We start from the raw sequence: 6,000 nt of genomic DNA on the forward strand, positions 1-6,000 counted from the left end.
GGATCCCATTGGCCCTCCCGGCCACAAGAGCACATGGCTGCCTCACGCTTAACTTGTTGTCCACCGGGACTCCCAGGTCCCTGTCTGCAGAGCTGCTTTCCAGCAGGTCAGCCTCCAGCTTGTCCCGGCCCATGAGGTTATTGCTCCTTAGAGGCAGGACCGTGCACTTGCCTGTGTTGAACTTCAGGAGGTTCCCCTCTGCCCATCTCTCCAGCCTGTCCAGGTCTCTCGGAAGGGCAGCACAGCCCTCTGGTGCCTCAGCCCCTCCTCCCAGTTTAACATCAGCAGCAAACTAGCTGAGGCTGCACTCTGTGCCCCCGCCTCCAGGTCCCTGAGGAATGCATTGAACAAGACTGGACCCAGCACCGACCCCAGGGCGCCACCGCTAGCTCCAGGCCTCCCACTACACCTGGCGCCGCTGCTCGCAACCCTCTGAGCTCTGCCATTCAGCCACTTCTCGATCCGCCTCACCGTCTGCTCACCTGGCCCACGCTTCCGGAGCTTGCCTAGGAGGATGTGACGGGAGACCGTGTCAGAAGCCCTGCTGAAGGCAAGGCAGAGCACATCCGCTGCTCTCCCCTCACTGTGAAGAGCGGAGGCACGCACGCACTGCAGCCGAGAAGGCTATCAGATTGGTCAAGCCTGATTTCCCCTTGGTGAGCCCTGGCTGACTGCTCCTCGTCCCCTTCTTCTCCTTCCCATGCTTGGCAATGCTCTCCAGGAGGAGCTGCTCCAGCAGCCTCTGCGCCAGGCCTCGAGGAGGGCAGGCTGACTGGCCTCTAGTTCCCTGGCTCCTCCTGCTTCCTTTTTTGGAAGACTACAAGGACAGCTGCTTTCTCCCAGGCCTCAGGCACCTCTTGTCATCGCCAGGAGCTTTCCAGGGTGATTGAGAGCGGCCTTGCAATGACATGCGGCCGCTCCCGCAGCACTCATGGCTGTATGCCAGCAGGGCCCATGGACTTGCGGGTGGCCACTTTGCCAAAGTGATCCCTCACCGCCTCCTGCTCCAGCGAGGCAAAGTCTCCCTCTCTGCAGACTTTCTCACTGCTCTCCAAGGAGAAAGGTGCCTTGGTGACTCCGTGGCCCGAGAACTTGGCTAGAGAAATGGGAGGCCTCAACGTCAGCACTCTCAGCCCTTCCCCTTCCAAAGCCACCAAGCTTGCCTGCCTCCTCAGTGGCCTTCCCTCCTTCTCAGCCCGCTCCGCCTCCTGCGGCCACCAAGGCCAGGCGCACACGGCCAGGCTGCTTGCCACCTGGCCAAGGCCTGCGCGGAGGAGCAAGGAAGGTCTTGGGCAAGGTCTTGCCCAGAGCCGCAGACAACACAGCCCCACTGCTCCCACGCCCGCCAGCAGCCCCCGCAGCAAGGCAAAGCAGGAGCAAGGAAGGCAAGGAAGGCAAGGGGCATCAGGCAGGACGGTTGAGAGCAGCTGAGAGTTTTATTCCGGGCGCTGGGTGCTGCTGCCATTGCTTGGGGCTGGCCCACGGCTCGGGCGGCAGAGTCTTCAGGGCCGGCGGTAAGGATTTTGGGAGTGGCGGAAGAGCCTGGAGCGGCTTGGCCTTCGCTCTGGGCCCGTCGGCCGTGTCGGGCTGCGGGTGTCGGGAGGCGCGGGGCTGGAAGATGCCGGCGGTTGTGTCTGGCTGTTTGTGGTGGGGCTGTCCAGCTCTGACTGCGCACTGGAGGCTGTAAGGGGAGGCAGAAGGTCAGCAGCACGGCCCCATGCCCCGCGGTATGGGCCTGGAGAGCCGCGAGCGGCGCCGCCAGCCCTCCCGCGGGCAGAGACGCACGGGCAGCCGTGGCCTGAGCACCCACTGCCAGGCCTTGCCTGGCCCCTGGCCCCTTTGCCTCTTACCGGGGCCCAGGCCGGCACACTCGTCGCATTCCCAGCTTGCGGTGCCGTTTCCCAAGGCCAAGCAGCGCCGATGGGCCCCTCTGGAGGCGCAGGAGGAGCACAGCAGCAGCTCCCAGGGCCTGGCGAAGCAAATGGGTTGTTGGCGGTGGCAGCCCCGGGGCTGGCACTGAGGCCAGCAAGGCAAGCAAGGGGCAAGGGGCCGGAGCAAGGCAGCGGCCAGCACAGCTCTTGTGGCAAGTCCCTGCTCGCAGGGCCCCTGGGCAGACGCCGAGCCCGCGCAGAGCCCCAGCAGCACCCAGCAGTGCTTGCAGGAGCCCGGCCTTGGGGCTGGAGCGGCCCCCTGCCCAAGGGCTCTCCCTTTCCCTCTGCGCCAGCCCCACCAGCGGGTCGGGCCCTCCACCTCCTCGCAGCCCCTGCTGACACCGACACAAAGGCGTCTGCTGCCACCCCGGCAGCTGCACAATCGCCGCTTTGCTGACGTACCCCGTTGGCTCTGCCTGCTCCCTGCCTCGCGGGTAAAGGCACTGGCTGGCATCGCAGCGGCTGTGCCGCTGGTATAAATCGCGGTAGCGCCCGCCTTCCTCCCAGGCTGGTCCTCTGCAGGAGAAGGAAGGGCAAGTCAGGAGCCTCCTCTGCCCGGGCGCCAGGCACATGCAGGACGCGCCTGCTCTCCTGGCCCCCCGTCGCGCTGCAAAGTCCCCGGGGAAGCAGGGCCCAGGCTCGCTGCAGCCCTGCGGGCCACCACTGCCTGGGGAGCCCTTGGCCCGGCACCGTGCTGGCACCCTTCTGCCTGGGGCGCCCGGCACAGGAGCAGCAGGAAACTAACCTGAGGGGGATTGGGATCCCCATTTTAAACATTTCCGGCAGAAATTTTCTTCTGTTTTTACACATCGGGCACCGGAAGCAGGAAAAGCCGGCGTGCACAGCCTGTCCCTGCAGGAGAGGCACACGCAGCGTTAGCGGGGTGCTGTGGCTGGCCCCCCGGTCTGTGGGCACGGGGTTGGGGAAGGGCCTCCTACCCGGATGCAGCCCCGGTGGAACCAGGCCCCTCTGCACGCCGGGCACACCATGGTGGTGTAGGAGAGGGCGTCGTCCACGGGCTCCAGGCAGATGAGGCACGTTGTTTCTGCCTGGGGCCGTGCCGGCACTGCCTGCTGCGGGCGGTGCTCCCAGCAGAAGGACCTGGGGGGAGCAGGGAAGAGAGGGCCGAGGTCAGGAAGGGCCACGGCCTGCCACGCTGCCGCAGAGGAGGGCCAAGCGGGCACCAAGGAGGCCTCCGCGGCCGGGCTCTGGCAGCTGCCCACAGGCTTCGCTATGGGGCAGGCTGCTCAGCTGCTCGGCCAGCGCTGGCCCGAGGGCGTCGAGGCCGGGAGGCTGCAGCGGCAGGGCCAGCGGCACTTACCGGAAGGGCGCAAAGAACTGCGTGACGCAGCCGTGCTCCGAGGCACAGGGCAGGTGGAAGCAGCGGCTGCAGCCCTTCCCCTGGCAGGCGATGGCGGCCCCGCGCTCGCCGCAAGCAAAGCAGCGCTGCAAAGAGCACAGCAGACCCGTCAGCCCCAGGCAGCGCGCCTGCACGGCCAGCCCCGCACCTCCAGCAGAGGCCCAGGCACCTGGGCCCTGCTGCCTCTCGTCCCGCCCCGCCACCTCACGCACGACGTTGCTGCCTAGGCTGGAGGTGCCGGGGAGCTCCCGGGAGCAGCAGCCTTGCCCAGAACGGCTGGCAAACACCAGCATTTCTCACCGTGCCCCAGGCTAAGCTCCCCGGAGCCTCTCCGTGCACCAGCCTCCCCATCCCTGGCACGTCCTCACCTTCTGCGCTGCACTCCTTATTTTCCATTTGATATCCACGAGCAGGAACCCACAGATTCCTTCCTCTCTGCTCCCGCGCTGGAACAGCCAGCTGGCGAGAAACTGCAAAGCCCCAAAGCGCAGCAGCTCAGGAGGTCGGTGAGGCAGGCAGCGGTTGCTGGGGGAAAGGTGGAGGGAGCCCCAAGGCACACTCACCAGGCAGTTCTCGTGGACGCAGAGCCCTCTTTTCTCATGCTTCGGCCCGCAGATGTCGGCACTGGCATGTGCCCGGCGGCACAGCACGCATGCTGCAGGGGAGAGAGCAAAGGCCACCAGCACTGAGCACCCCGCCAGGGCCTGGGGACACGTCCCTGAGCGACTCCCGCAAGGCCCGGCTCTGTCCCGGGCCGGCGGGGGGCCAGGCAGGGCCGGAGCTGCTGCAGAGGCGCTCTGGGGTTAGCAGGGGATGGGGCTACGGCCCGGAGGGGGTCCCAGCAGGCGCCTGCGCCCAACCTGGGCACCGCTTGCTCAGGGGAGCGCAGGCTCTGCAGCGGGGCACGGGGGCAGCTCCTGCCTGCCCCTGGCGCTGCTCACGGATGGCCGCGACACCACCTGCGCTGGGCCGCGAGCTGCAGGCAGCTGTGGGCATGCACACGGCGCCCTCACCCTGCTCCTGCGAGTCGGGAGCCTTTCGCTTCATGGCGAACCCAGGGGCCAGTCGACGGAGTGCTCCGGAGAGCCCCGGCCACCGCAGCGCCGAGGTTTCTCTTCCACACGCTCCTCTGCTGACCCTGGGGGAGGAGCGGGACCACAGTGAGTTTCCAGCACGGCACCCCAGAGCCCCCAGGCTCCCGGGGCAGCCCCGCGCCGGCCCCTGCCTCCATCCCTGCTCCCTCCCTGCCCTCCCCTCCCCTCGCTCGCCTCACCCGCTTGCTCGGAGGTGCTGCCTCCCAACCTGGCACCTGCCAGAGCCGCCCAGCTCTTTTCAGCCTGCCGCGGGCGGTCGTGTCACAGAGCACCGCTGTGACCCAGGCGCTGCCGCGGGGCAAGCTCGCCGGCCAAACACGGGCAGGAAAGCCGGCAGCTACCTGCTGGCCACTGTGACACGGCCAGCGCCTCACGAGGGCCCGGGCAAAGGGCCGCCGAGGGGCCCGAGCCCTTGGCTCGCCAGGCAAAGCGGCAGGTTGCTCTTGCAGCCTGCGCCGCTAGTGCCCAGGCTGCCGCTTGGCGCTCCCTCCGGGCCGGAGCCAGGCTGCAGAGCAGCACAGAGCGCTGGAGCTCGGACGCCTCCTCTGGAGATCATCTGGTCCAACCCCCCTGCCCCAGCACGCTCCCCCGAGCAGGCTGCCCAGCGCCCTGGCCAGGCGCCTCTGGACCATCTCCAGGCAGGGAGACTCCAGCCCTTCTCGGGGCGAGCTGCTCCAGGGCTCTGTCCCGCCCTCCCTCACAGGGAACAAGATGGTCCTTACGGTCAGGTGCTTCGAGCTTCCTGCGTTTCCGGTTGGGCCCGTTGCCTCTCGGCCTTTCAGGGGCAGCGCTCTGAAGAGCCAGGCCGCGGCCTCCCTTCCGCTGCTTCTGGCCTTTGCTAAGGCGCCCCCGCAGCCTTGTCTTCTGCGGGCTCAAGAGGCCCAGCTCTCTCAGCCTTTCCTCAGGCGAGAGGGGAGCCAGGGCCTTCGTCCTCTTGGGAGCCCTTCGCTGCCCTCCCGCCAGGAGCTCCGGAGCTCGCTTGGACTGGGGAGCGCAGCGCCGGCCACGCGTCTCCAGGGGTGGCCTCAGCAGGGCTGAGGAGAGGGGGGAGGATCACCCCCCCTTGCCCCTGGGGGCGCTGCTCTTGCTCAGGCAGCCCAGGAGCCCAGGGGCCACCTTTGTCCCCAGGGCCCATTGCTGCCTCGTGGCCACCACAACAAGGTGTCCCAGGGCCTGTCCGGGGCCAGGGCCGTTATTCCTGCCCAGGGGCAGGACTCTGCACTCCCCCGCCCGCCCCTTCAGCAGCTTCCTGCCTGCCCAAGTCTCCAGCCTGGCCAGGGCCCTCTGGAGGGCAGCGCAGCCCTCTGGTGCCTCAGCCCCTCCTCCCAGGTTTCGACCAGGAGCAAACTTGCAGAGGCTGCACTGTGTCCCCGCATCCAGGTCCCTGAGGAATGCATTGAACAAGACTGGACCCAGCACCGACCCCAGGGCGCCACCGCTAGCTCCAGGCCTCCCACTACACCTGGCGCCGCTGCTCGCAACCCTCTGAGCTCTGCCATTCAGCCACTTCTCGATCCGCCTCACCGTCTGCTCACCTGGCCCACGCTTCCGGAGCTTGCCTAGGAGGATGTGACGGGAGACCGTGTCAGAAGCCCTGCTGAAGGCAAGGCAGAGC

The sequence above is a fragment of the Struthio camelus genome, chromosome Z, assembly GCF_040807025.1.
Source record: "Struthio camelus isolate bStrCam1 chromosome Z, bStrCam1.hap1, whole genome shotgun sequence".
Taxonomy (NCBI): domain Eukaryota; kingdom Metazoa; phylum Chordata; class Aves; order Struthioniformes; family Struthionidae; genus Struthio; species Struthio camelus.